Source organism: Triticum aestivum, chromosome 7A, assembly GCF_018294505.1.
Source record: "Triticum aestivum cultivar Chinese Spring chromosome 7A, IWGSC CS RefSeq v2.1, whole genome shotgun sequence".
NCBI classification, from domain to species: Eukaryota; Viridiplantae; Streptophyta; class Magnoliopsida; order Poales; family Poaceae; genus Triticum; species Triticum aestivum.
This window is the reverse complement of record NC_057812.1, coordinates 651,117,228-651,130,655: the sequence shown is the minus strand read 5'-3', so window position 1 is coordinate 651,130,655 and position 13,428 is coordinate 651,117,228. Positions and strand designations below refer to the sequence as shown.

At 43.2% G+C, this 13,428-nt stretch overlaps 1 long non-coding RNA gene across 2 annotated transcripts; it reads left to right on the top strand.

Moving 5' to 3' along the window:
- The first annotated feature begins 6,604 nt into the window (after positions 1 to 6,604).
- Positions 6,605 to 11,457, top strand: LOC123148988 (uncharacterized). 2 transcript variants are annotated; one of them, XR_006474301.1, is made up of 6 exons: positions 6,605 to 6,963; positions 7,043 to 7,208; positions 7,343 to 8,055; positions 9,288 to 9,399; positions 10,936 to 11,064; positions 11,162 to 11,457. It is a non-coding gene; the product is annotated as an uncharacterized lncRNA (long non-coding RNA). The 2 variants fall into 2 exon arrangements; XR_006474300.1 differs by having other exon boundaries at positions 6,606 to 6,963; positions 7,038 to 7,208.
- The last annotated feature ends 1,971 nt before the right edge of the window (positions 11,458 to 13,428 follow it).

The following is a 13,428-nucleotide window of genomic DNA, read 5'->3' as shown; positions in this document are numbered from 1 at the left end:
GCTCAAATGCATAAGCCTTGCATAGTGCTTGCCAAGTTTTGCATTCAAAATGGGTGTATGTGTCTCCATTATATAATTTGACGTTGAAAGTATACCCATGCTTCGTCTTCAAGTAAACTCTCTTTACCTCCATATCATCTATAGCACTAAAACTTATCTTATCCAAGACAAAAATTCTTGCATGGCAGGGGATGCGCTAGTAGAATAGTGAAAATTTAAAATTATAAGTTGAAGCAAATGAACCATAAGTTTTGCATTCAAATAATAATTGACAAAGTGACTTACTGTATCAACTTCGAATGTCTTATCCAGCTTGATGCTGAAGCACCTACCATCAACAAGGAAATTTTGGTCGCATAGGCCGCGCTGATCTTCACAGTGTTCGCACATAATGAAATCTTTTTCGTCGTCAGATGACATTTCCTATGTTCATATAGGTGAAACATTAAACACCTATATCTAGCCAAATATATATTCATCTAACATTTGACATTAATATATCTAACTATATTCATATCTAACAATTGACATTACTATATATTTAACTTTTCAATCGAATTCATCTAACATTCGACATTAATGTAACATTTATATAAACTAAAAATATATAAAAAATTAAATAAACAGAAAAACTCATTAACAAATAATATTTTAATTAGATCATCAAATCTCAGATACCTAAATTTTCTTACTAAAAATAAACTAGTTATATTAATTATTTAACTAGTTCAAATCTCATATACATAAATAAACTAGTTCGACAATTTTCTTACTAAAAATAAACTAGTTATATTAATTATTCAACTAGTTCAAATCTCATATACCTAATTAATATCTAGCTATATTCATCTCTAACAATTGACATTAATATATATTTAACTTTTCTATCTAATTCATCTAACATTCGACATTAATCTAATATTCGATCATCTAATTAACTTTTCTAAAAAACAGAAAACAGAAAATATGTAAAAAAATGTGTGTGTGTGTGTATGTGTGTGTGTATATATATGTGTGTATGTGTGTGTATGTGTGTGTGTGTATACTGCAGTGCCGCCCCGTACGTCGCCGCCCCGTACGTACGAGCGGGGACGCCGGCGTACGGGGCGGGGGCGGCGGCGTACGTACGGGCCGATGCGCGCGGCGCGGGTGCGAGAGAGACGTACGGCCGCGGCGTGACGACGGACGGCGGCGGCGTTCGGGGCGGCAGCGCGAGACGACGACGACAGGCGGCGGCCGGGACAGCGACAATGACGACGGACGACGGGCGACGGGCGGCGACGACGGGATCGAGCGGCGCGCGGCGATGTCTCGCGAGAGGTTGGAGACGAAGTGGGGAGATGAAACTGAAATTTTCGTAAGTGCTATATATATAGGATGGGCCTTTAGTACCGGTTCGTGGCTCCAACCGATACTAAAGGCCTATTTTCGCCAGGCCAAGCGGCGGGAAACGAAGGCTTTTAGTACCGGTTGGAGCCACCAACCGGTACTAAAGGGTGGGCTTTAGTACCGGTTAGAGCCACCAACCGGTACTAAAGGCCTTGCGCTGCCACCCCAAAGTTTAGTCCCACCTCGCCCGGCGAAGGGCAGCCGCACTGGTTTATAAACCCAGCCGTGGCTACCTCTTCGAACTCCTCTATATAGCAGGCTTCTTGCCCTAATTAATTAGGGCGCGCTGACCTGTGAGTCTGCTGGCCCTTCTGGGCTTGCATTTGCACACCCTAGGTCTGGCATGCCCACTGGGCAGCGCGCCAACAAATTTTTTATATAGTTTTTTCTTTTCTGCATTACTTATTTTCTTCTATTTATTTTTGAGTAGTTTTTATATAGTTTTTCTTTTCTGCATTATTTATTTTCTTCTATTTATTTTTGAGTAATTTTTTGTATAGTTTTTTTATTTTCTGCATTATTTATTTTCTTCTATTTATTTTCTTCTGGAAATTAAATGCTGCATACTGAACAATTAGGTAAATGACCAAAAAACAACAAATGATGTTAGAACATGTTGGAAATTGATGACATCGCTTTAAATGCTGGATACTGAACACAAAAGAAGTCCGGAGTTCAAATAAGTTTAAAAAACATTGAAGTGGCCATATAACAGATGAGTTCTCGTCCGAAACCCTGATACTCGGAAAGAGTATGTCCAGTTTGTACACGAAGTGCGTCCAGTTTTTGCCGTGACCCTCTCTACTCTTTCGCGCATGCTATGCGGGTGATATGATGATACCATGCCAAGTTTCAACATTTTCAGGATTCATTTTGTAGTGATTTTCAATTTCACGGTCATTTAGCTCTCTAAACAATTAGGTAAATGACCGAAAAACAACAAATGATGTCAGAACATGTTGGAAATTGATGACGTCGCTTTAAATGCTGCATACTGAACACAAAAGAAGTCCGGAGTTCAAATAAGTTTAAAAAACATTGAAGTGGCCATGTAACAGATGAGTTCTCGTCCAAAACCCTGATACTCGGAAAGAGTATGTCCAGTTTGTACACGAAGTGCGTCTAGTTTTTGCCGTGACCCTCTCTACTCTTTCGCGCATGCTATGCGGGTGATATGATGATACCATGCCAAGTTTCAACATTTTCAGGATTCATTTTGTAGTGATTTTCAATTTCACGGTCATTTAGCTCTCTAAACAATTAGGTAAATGACCAAAAAACAACAAATGATGTCAGAACATGTTGGAAATTGATGACGTTGCTTTAAATGCTGCATACTGAACACAAAAGAAGTCCGGAATTCAAATAAGTTTAAAAAACATTGAAGTGGCCATGTAACAGATGAGTTCTCGTCCGAAACCCTGATACTCGGAAAGAGTATGTCCAGTTTGTACACGAAGTGCGTCCAGTTTTTGCCGTGACCCTCTCTACTCTTTCGCGCATGCTATGCGGGTGATATGATGATACCATGCCAAGTTTCAACATTTTTAGGATTCATTTTGTAGTGATTTTCAATTTCACGGTCATTTAGCTCTCTAAACAAGGTAAATGACCGAAAAACAACAAATGATGTCAGAACATGTTTGGAAATTGATGACGTCGCTTTAAATGCTGCATACTGAACACAAAAGAAGTCCGGAGTTCAAATAAGTTTAAAAAACATTGAAGTGGCCATGTAACAGATGAGTTCTCGTCCGAAACCCTGATACTCGGAAAGAGTATGTCCAGTTTGTACACGAAGTGCGTCCAGTTTTTGCCGTGACCCTCTCTACTCTTTCGCGCATGCTATGCGGGTGATATGATGATACCATGCCAAGTTTCAACATTTTCAGGATTCATTTGTAGTGATTTTCAATTTCACCGTCATTTAGCTCTCTAAACAATTAGGTAAATGACCGAAAAACAACAAATGATGTCAGAACATATTGGAAATTGATGATGTCGCTTTAAATGCTGCATACTGAACACAAAAGAAGTCCGGAGTTCAAATAAGTTTAAAAAACATTGAAGTGGCCATGTAACAGATGAGTTCTCGTCCGAAACCCTGATACTCGGAAAGAGTTGTCCAGTTTGTACACGAAGTGCGTCCAGTTTTTGCCGTGACCCTCTCTACTCTTTCGCGCATGCTATGCGGGTGATATGATGATACCATGCCAAGTTTCAACATTTTCAGGATTCATTTTGTAGTGATTTTCAATTTCACGGTCATTTAGCGCTCTAAACAATTAGGTAAATGACCGAAAAACAACAAATGATGTCAGAACATGTTGGAAATTGATGACGTCGCTTTAAATGCTGCATACTGAACACAAAAGAAGTTCGGAGTTCAAATAAGTTTAAAAAACATTGAAGTGGCCATGTAACAGATGAGTTCTCGTCCGAAACCCTGATACTCGGAAAGAGTTTGTCCAGTTTGTACACGAAGTGCGTCCAGTTTTTGCCGTGACCCTCTCTACTCTTTCGCACATGCTATGCAGGTGATATGATGATACCATGCCAAGTTTCAACATTTTCAGGATTCATTTTGTAGTGATTTTCAATTTCATGGTCATTTAGCTCTCTAAACAATTAGGTAAATGACTGAAAAACAACAAATGATGTCAGAACATGTTGAAAATTGATGACGTCGCTTTAAATGCTGCATACTGAACACAAAAGAAGTCCGGAGTTTAAATAAGTTATTAAAAATAAAAAAGAGGTGCAATGCTGGTTAATTTGCTTCAAGCCATTCGGAATAGTGTAGACTGCACTGCACATAGCTCAGTGCAATCTATGCTATTCCGCAAGGCTTGAAGCTAATCAACATGTAGGTGAGCATTGCAACTCTTCGTCATTGTCTGTGCACTCACGGCTTATAAACCGCTCATACTGCCTCTCTCTTGGCGAGGTGGGACTAAAAACAGCTTGCCATAACCTCATTAGTACCGGTTCGTGGTACGAACCGGCACTAAATGGTGATGGTGGGGCCATAGCCTGACCGCAGGCTGACACAACCTCTTTAGTACCGGTTCGTGGCATGAACCGGTACTAAAGGTTCGCCACGAACCGGTACTATTGATCGCCGCCACGAACCGGCACTAATGTACACATTAGTGCCGGCTCTAATTCAAACCGGCACTAATGTGCTTCACGTTTGACCCTTTTTCTACTAGTGTCCCTCCTCCTTGTCTTGCCATCGACGACGGCGGGGCGTTCCCAAAAGTTGGCCTCTCTCACCTAATCTCCGTCCATCAGTGGCAGACCACGGGATGCCTCGGTCGATCCCATGAGCGTCTGCCCTCATGATGCCTTCGTCCGATCTGCAGGGAGACAATGACGGGGTAGCGATACTCGCCGGTGAGCGAAGGCATGGTGTCGCGATGCTGGGAGGCCCAGATGCATGGCTTGTTGGGTGGCTGGTAATGGTTGGCGTGCTCGAGGCAGAAGCGCTCTGGTCGTTCGGTCTGGTGTCTGTTTCGAGCGGTGTGGTCCTCGGTCTAGCTGTGGGTGCGCTTCGCATGCGAATTGTTGATCTACTCTTTGTGCTTCAACATCGGCCATGTCGGCCACTGGCTAACGGGTCTGTCCAGTGCTCTTTCCAGCGAGGTGGTAGCCGGCGGCAGTGTGCTCCGCCCTCAGTGTTGGTCCTTATGACATCCACTCCGGCTTATGGCGGTGGACTCGCCGTGGATTGTGGTTACCACCGAAAGGTCTTCATGAGGGTTACTCTCCCTTGACCCAGTGGTTTGACATCGCCGGGGTGTTGCAAACTATGGACGGCAGCTGATTTAGAAGGATGATTGTGCAGCAGAGGCAGTCCACATTATATCTAGCTACTAGGCTCTCAGAAAAGTGGCGGGGACAATGCATAAGAGACGTCGATTGTGGTGCAACTCGAGAACCCTGTCTCGAGTTCCCGGGTGAAAGACTGGGTCTGACCAGTGTTGGTTATTCATGGAAATGGTGATGTTTGTATGTTGTTATGTTATTGAAGGCATTGCTTGGATATGTTCGGATTGGTTTTTTAAGGTGGAAACCTAGATTTTAGCCTTGCGTAGTTGGATACGGTGACGGCGGTGCTAAAGTGTCGCACCCTTATTTCTGTAGGCATTGTTGTTGTGAAACCTCATCGTTCTTATGGTCTCGTGAGATGGTTGGTGTGGATATGGTCATTGTTGCAGTCTTATAACTTTGCAATTTGCTAGCATGTGTTTTTGTGTGTGTGTGTGCGTGTGTTGGTGATGATTGTGTGTATACTAGCTATGCAGAGACCAGGTGTGTGCTTATTGTGTTTCTATCTCTTGATCCTGCATTTAAGTCAATAAAGTTCACACTTTATCGATTTTTTTGATATTTCGGAGTCTCTATCAACCACCTCTACACCGACGGACTGAGCCCTTCGTTGGCCTGCTTCACATGCTCGTGTTTCCTCCCTATCACGTACGAACAAAAATGAAGTTGCTTTATGTTCTTATCAAACTCTTGAGCTACTTCCTGGCTACTCCCTCCGTTTGAAAAAACTTATCTCAAACTTGTCCCTCAAATGGATGTATCTACCACTAACTTGGTGCTAGATACATCTATTTGAGAGACAAACTTTTTCAAACGGAGAGAGTACATGTGTACCAGGTTGAACTGGTAACTCTGTGTTTTGTTGCTTAAAATTTAAAGTGCAATCATTTTCCCTCGAGTAGGTATTGAACATATAAACACCGCTATGCAACCCGCATAGCGGAGGCACCTGCGAGCGCAAGCAACTTTGGGTCGCTCGATCTACCTGCGTGTAAAGTTTTTCGTACTTTTCATCTGTTTGGCAAACATTTGGCCATCAGTTTTGCCTCACATGACCTGGTTTCAACGGATGAGGGTTGGGCCATTTGTCGCAGGACCGACTATCCAGTGTGCATTACATGGCTCGTTCAGGTGCATGTTCGGTTTGTGCTGCGGTAAAAGGTGGGTGGGCAGCGATCGTGGTGGGCTCGAGCGCTTGTCTCTTGCACATCGTCAACTGTGGGCTGCTGGTTCGTGTTGCAGTTGATGACAGGTGGGTCAATATGTAGCGCGGGCCTGCCGTTTCAGTCACCGCATGCGTGTGTGTGTGTGTTAGGCTGGAAAAGAGGGGGATAGAGCGATCGTGGGCTGCAGGCGGTCCAGCCTGGGATAGAGAGTCAGGACCAATCCTCTCCCCGAAACCTAGCGCACTCGGCCAATCCTCTCCGTCCTTCGAGCCCTCTTCTTCTCTTTCCGCTCCGTCTCGTCTCCCCTGCTCTCGCACCGCCGCCTTCTCTCCCGGCGCTCAAGGTGCAACAACAAGGGCACGTTCTCCATCCAGCCGGAACCTGGTAGGGTGCAGGTCGCCGGCATCACGCGCCGCGTCCCATGATTCTGGATCTGGCGCATATCTTCGTCAGGAGAGTAGGAGCAGCAGTGAGGGCAGCAGAGGAACCCATCCTGAACGAGCCCCGCTCCGGCGTTTGCCCGCAAAGGAGAGGGCAAGGATGGCTCCCAGTTCGTGGAGGAGACGAACGGGCACAGGTGAGCTCTTTCTTCATCGTTTACTTATCTTCACGTAGTAACCTGAGCTCATCCCTTGATTCGTGGGAGATCAGGGCAGGCATGTCTTCATGGTGCTTGCGGAGGGGCAGGGCCGCTGAGGAAAAGTGGTGGTGGGGGAGGAGGACGCCCTTGTCCTCGGTGTTCGGGCAGCCATGGCTGACGCCAGAGCCGTTGGCTGGCTTTGAAATTGTCCGTTGTCGGCGTCCTCGTCATCCAACCACCAGGTCCTCGATCCATCTGCGACCGTACATCTGCGGCCGTACGGTCGCCGCCTACTTCCACTCCCCTCCTGTTGCTTTATTCCTGATTTTCTCATGCGGTGCTCGCTTTTGTTTCCCTCTTGTGTTCATCATCTCAGAAATTTGGTGGCACTGGATCCTGCGGGAGGAGGTCCCTGAGGCATTTGATTCTTGTGGGATTCCCACACATCTTGTAGGATCAGCAACAAGTGGCTGGGCCTCTACATTATTCATAAAAACTATTTTATCTTTCATTTATTTGTCTAATTTCGGTGCCCGTGTCCTCGCCTCTGTTCGGCTCTTGTTGAAGTTCCAACGAATTTCTGTGCTACCTAAGAAGTACTAATGCTCATATATTACAATTTGCTATCCACAGCTTTCAGTCACGGGATCTTGAGAAAAGTAGTTTAGGCATTTTGCTTGTGTCAACTATACGGAATCTGCAAAGTCTTTTTTGTGTGCAGAAAATTTCTCACTCTGCATTACTTGCAAAAGATGCTGATTTTGATCTTAACAATTATAGTTGTTGTTCAAGCAGTAGAAGATCTGGCAACCTCACGGCCATCTCATTCGAAATTGAAGTCCTATCCTCAAAGTTTAGCTAAGTGTATTATTTATTTTCTGGTTTAAATTATTTTCCTCATGTGACACAAAAGGCTTGAAGCCTTCTTTTAACTCGCACTTCTATGCTAACCGAATTTATTTCTGGCTGTCAGAAGAGTTCGGAGCGAAGCTGGCCAGCATCTTCGCATGTGACACAAAAATTGTTGTTCAAGCACACAGCTGCTGTATTTTGTAAATCGTGACGTGTTCATATGATTTTTTACTGAAGGTATTAGTTTTTTTCCAAACCTTTTTGTCTAATCAACTTTGCTACTTTAAATTTTTGTTAGCAAGACATGTTCATGGTTCTATTTGCTGTCTACTCTTACTAAAAGTTCAAACACTTGTGTTAGTATGAATGATCTCTCACTACTTTTAAGTTTTTGTTATGGTGTTGTGTGCTGATTCATGATTTAAACACACAAAATGTCTGGTTTGCATATTTGTGCCTAGCCCTGTTACCAGCAGTGTATTTTTTGCCGAAAGAAAGATAACAGTGCTTTGTTTCTTTAACTTCTTGACCGTGTCTAATTTCTGGTAAAAGAGAGAGAATTTGAGAGAGACAGACAACCTGAAGAGCTTTGAACAGCTTTGAACGTTCGAGTGTGCAACCTCCTCTCTGTTGCTGTTGCGTAGCTGGCAGCAGTGTGTGGCTGCTGCCGACATAAGTGCAGTTTACTCTAGGTTTGGTGATGGTTTTGAAAAACACCTGTCAAGGAATTTAGTAGCATTGTGGGACGATAAACCAAAATTTTCTGTTTTCTGTGCTCACAGAGTAAGAATATGCCTGCAAGTTCTTTTCCCTAGGATGTAATTTCTTTTGCTGAGATAGGTTAAGCCTGGGTCGAGGTGGCTGCTGTGTGCTGGTTGCCCAATACTTGTTTGTTGTAATGCCTTACTCAGTGAGATTTTTTTCTTGTTGCCTATATTCAGAGGTTCTGCTTGAAGATTCTCTAATCACTTTCTTTGAATTTTTTGCTAAGATCTGCTTCCAGTTCACTTCAACGTTACTAGACTTAAAATGTACTATCTAGCATACTAGCACATGTGTAGATGATGCCTCCTTTTATCTTTAAATTTATGGCAAATGGTGTTTTCCCCATCGTTATGTTGAACGAAAGTGATGTTCTGTTGTAATATTCAAAACAGTTCTTTTGGGCAATTCTCCGAGAATTGACCCCCTCCACAGCTTCTCCTAGAATTGCCACTTCATCTTTTTTTACAATTCCTAGCTAGTTAAGATCTAGTTAGCTAGGAATTGTAAGAAAATATAGAGTGGCAATTCTGGGAGAAGTTGGGGAGGGGGTCAATTCTCGGAGAATTGCCCAAAAGAACTGGCTCTATATCTCTTTGTTTGCAGTATCTTGGAAGGGGGCAATATTTTGATACTTGCTTTCTAGGAATTCACTTTCTTTGCCTAGAACTTGTGATTTATGGCTGATGTCAATTCCACCTCTGTAGGTGCTTGTCAATTATAGGTGAAAAACTTGGCATGGAGGCGCATAGGATTGCTGCTTCTGTTTTTGGTTTGGCCCTTGCGAGGGAGACCGAAGCAAACTCCAGCAGGTTTCAGGTGTGCATCCTCTATTCCTGGTGTTTGTTTCCCTACCTGACCTTGAGAATTGTACATTTTGGTAAATATAGTTAGTTAGTTTACTGTCAGTTGCGATAGTCAGAGGACATACAAGTTTGGTTTTATGTAGGTTAGTAGATGTCATTCAGTAATAAGTGAAAATTAGGCCTGAAGAAAGTCTGCCTCCCTATTTTGTGCACATAAATGATTAACGTAGTGTGACCAAATTAAGTAAACTTATACAATAATAAGCTTCTTCATTGTTACGCTTGTGGAAACTAAACTACTGCTGTATCGGTTGTTCTTTTGCATTTTTCCTCTGTGAAGATATGTATTAATGGACAAACAGTGCGTACATGTTAGCCTTATGTCCGCGATGGCCGTATTAGCATGCCTAGCTGCCAAGTATAAATAGTATGTGCGTCACTCAGAACTAGAGCATCCCGGTGGAATATGGATGAGGTAAGAATTAGGAAATTTCTGTCATATTTGATTGATCTCAGAAAAACTGATCTCCTACAGTGTAGAGTGAATCTCACTAAATAAAACCCTTCTGTAAAATATGTCCACATGTAACAAATATTGCAGCTTAACCTCACCATAATAATTAACAACAACTGTGAACTTAGAGGGACAATTATTACTACAGTTTTTGTACACCTGAGATTTTTTGTTGTGATCTTTGTTTGGAAAGGGGAAAAGGCCTATCTAAAGATTCGGGTCAAAGGTTGATCCGTTGTGTTTCTATGATTATGGATTTCTAACATTTTTTTACGTAACAATGGAACTATGCAGTGCAATCTTCTGTAGTTTACTACACCTTACCTGCCTCCTTCCCTGTACAAATGTTGCAAGTCTTTTAGAGATCTCCACTTAGTGCAAATGCCTGGTGACTAATTTCATTTTGCATTGCATACTTTTGAGTAACACAGCAGTTGTTGTAGCTTTTGTATATCTCTTTTTCTGTAAATATGGACCCCCCCTGCTCTAGAGGAGTACGATTTGTACACATTACTCTATTTTTCTAATGAGTGTATGTGGATGCATAAAAATAGTTGAGGAGCAATTTCTATTCTCTATTTCTTTAGTGAGTTTATGTGGATGCGTAAAAACAGTTCTCTATTTTCTTTCATGGATATATGTTGATGCATGGAAAACGTATATGGTGCGTCTCATTTCTGCTCATCCTGATCTAACCAAATTGACCCCATGGATTTGAGGTTGCCTTGCCTGTCAGGTTTGGACATCTCCTTATTTGTACTAAATCACTAAAGTAAACTGTATAAAAAAAGACCCCCCTTTCCAACAACTTAATTATTTATTATTAGAGCGAGCAATGACACGTTATCATACTCGGTATCCTGTGAACAGTACTTTAGTTAGATTGACATATAATCTTTGGTATATATCATTTTTGCCTACATCTTGCTTATTTTGAATAATAAGGCCTATGAGTCCTAAGTAAGTGTGATAAGCAAGCCCTGCACTTCTATTTACTATTAACCGCCAACTGAATTTCTGATAATGGCGTTTCAGGGATAATACAACCAATACAACTACTACCTTTGGTGTGCTTTTTGGATGGACTAATCTGAAGATGCTGACTAGCTTGCACCACCATCATATAGTCACCAAGCAAGGGCAAGGATTATAGGGAAAATAAAGGTACAATGCTCCCAATATATTTTACTTTCTTGGTGAAGTTTTGCTTCTTGCACAAGAAAGTAACACCATCATTATACCTAATGCTCTCTTTTTTCAGGCAATTCACCATCCGGAGGAAATGCCAACTAATACATTTTTGTACTTCCTCTATTACTATTGTCTGTTTGAACTCTTGTAGTACGGCTCGGACTTTCAAAGTTATTAGGCCTGTGGACATGTTTTTATTTTAGTTTGTACAGTTTTGTGTTCTTTTGGCTTCAGGTTGGTGCTGCACAGAAAGTGCAGTACACTCAGGTGATGCATGAAACAAACTGCAGACCTAGCATAGTTTTTGTATTTGGATTTTGTAACTAAGGTGATGCTTTTATGTTAAAATGCTTGTTTGTTCTCTAAGTAAGCTGACAACGGGTGCTAGCAATAGTACAAACATATCAACAATTCTAAGGAAGTGCATATGCCAGGATGCATAGCATATATATATGAACTCTAAATCATCTGTGATTTAATTGGAAAATACTCTAAAGCATCTGAAACATCTAAAGGCAATCACTAAACTAAGTATTTTATACTATAATCTAACCAACTCGATGGAGTACTCCAATGTTGAATCACTCAGCTAAGTATCAACACTGCCCTCAAGACTTGGCTATTAGCATAGTAGCAACGAGCTAACAAAATTTCTACAGATTCAGTAACCACCGAAGGAAGTTAGTTTTACCTGAGCAGAAACGACGGCTGCAGTGGTGATGTACTCAGTGGTGGAGCTACTTTGGGGCCAACCCGTGCTTTGGCCCGCCCATCTCAGGCAGAACACTGCCCAGCTAGCCTGCTAACTGACTTGCCCATCTCTTTTCTATGCTTTTTTCTTTAGAATGTCCCGCCCAACTAATCTAATGAAGCTCTGCCACTGGATGTACTCCATCTTGATGTGCGCCTGCACGACGTCCTGCGACATCACGGTGAAGCGGCGCTTCATCACCGGCCACCCGCCTTGCAGTTCCCCATCTTCTCCTGGGATCACGGCGAAGCGGCGCTTCACCGCCGGCCACACGCCTTGCAGTTCCCCATCTTCTCCCGGGGATCTGCTCGGTCCATGAGGGGAACGACGGCACGTGAGAGCAGGGGAATGACGACACGCGAGAGCAGCTGCTACAGCCTTGGCCGGGGCTTAGGCGCGTTGTAGTCTGGCAGCACTGGCCGCAGCTGCTCCCTCATGTTGCTGGCCACGACCACGACCCCTTACGGGGGACCTCACCTTGTGGAATCCTCTCTCATGGAGCTCAGCTGAGTGAAATAATGGCAGCTAGAAGTGTCCGCCGGATAAGGCAAGGGAAAGCAATTCTTTATAGTAAAGTAAAGGAAAACGCTTGGCTTAAAAATGTGTTATTCGGTGGTGGGGTCCAAGACATGTGTTTCTCAGTGACTGGACCTGCATGATAGAATTAAAAATTTGCCACAGGGGCAGTAGAGTCATTTCGCATGGTCAAAATAGGCATAAAAATAAAAAATGACTATAGTAATTAAAAGGGGCATATATTATCTATAGGAAAAGGAAAAGCAGGGCAAATCATCTAACCGAATGTAAAGAGGAGCAAATCATAAGTGCCCAATGCAGGGCAGAGCAGCAGGACGTAGCGTAGATCGCAGATCGCATGGACGGCGAAGCAGCGCCCCAAGCAGCAGCCATGGAACCAACACCGACAGCCGAAACGACACGACGGCGGGGATCCTCGAACCACAGCAAGGAAACCAGGCGTGCCTAGCACCCCCCCCCCCCAAATCAGCAATGTACTCTATCTAGAGCTACGCCGAGTCGCTAAGCCATTGAGAGGACACACACACACACACCCGACACGCAGGTTTGGACCAGTGGGCGCCACCAGGCAAACGCATGTCAGAGCGCTCCCAACCAAAAACAAATCTATTCCCAAGGAGTTTTTCTTTTTTCGAGGATCTATATTCTCAGGTAGTTTTATTCCGTAGAAACAAGTATGACGACCCTGTCAAAGTCCTTACATAGAACCCTTACAAAGATCTGAAATACCTGGCACCAAATCTCACCACATGACGATAAACCCTAACCTAGGGAGGTCCACTGGTCATCTACTTGTGAAGTCAGCATAAACACGCAAAATGAATGACCGGTTGACCGAGTGCCAGCGCCAAAAAACGCACTACAGTAAAAAGATCGAAGGACCCTCAAGTAGTACCGCCCCAAAGTGCGTTGGTTAGGCGGGTAGCCTAACGAGGTTTATAGGAGAGATGTGGTAGCCGTGTGCAGGTTTTCCCACCACAAGTTTGTTGTACTAATGCCTTATTCATGGTGAGGATTTTGTATTTCGTTTAGTTCAACGCTAAAATAGT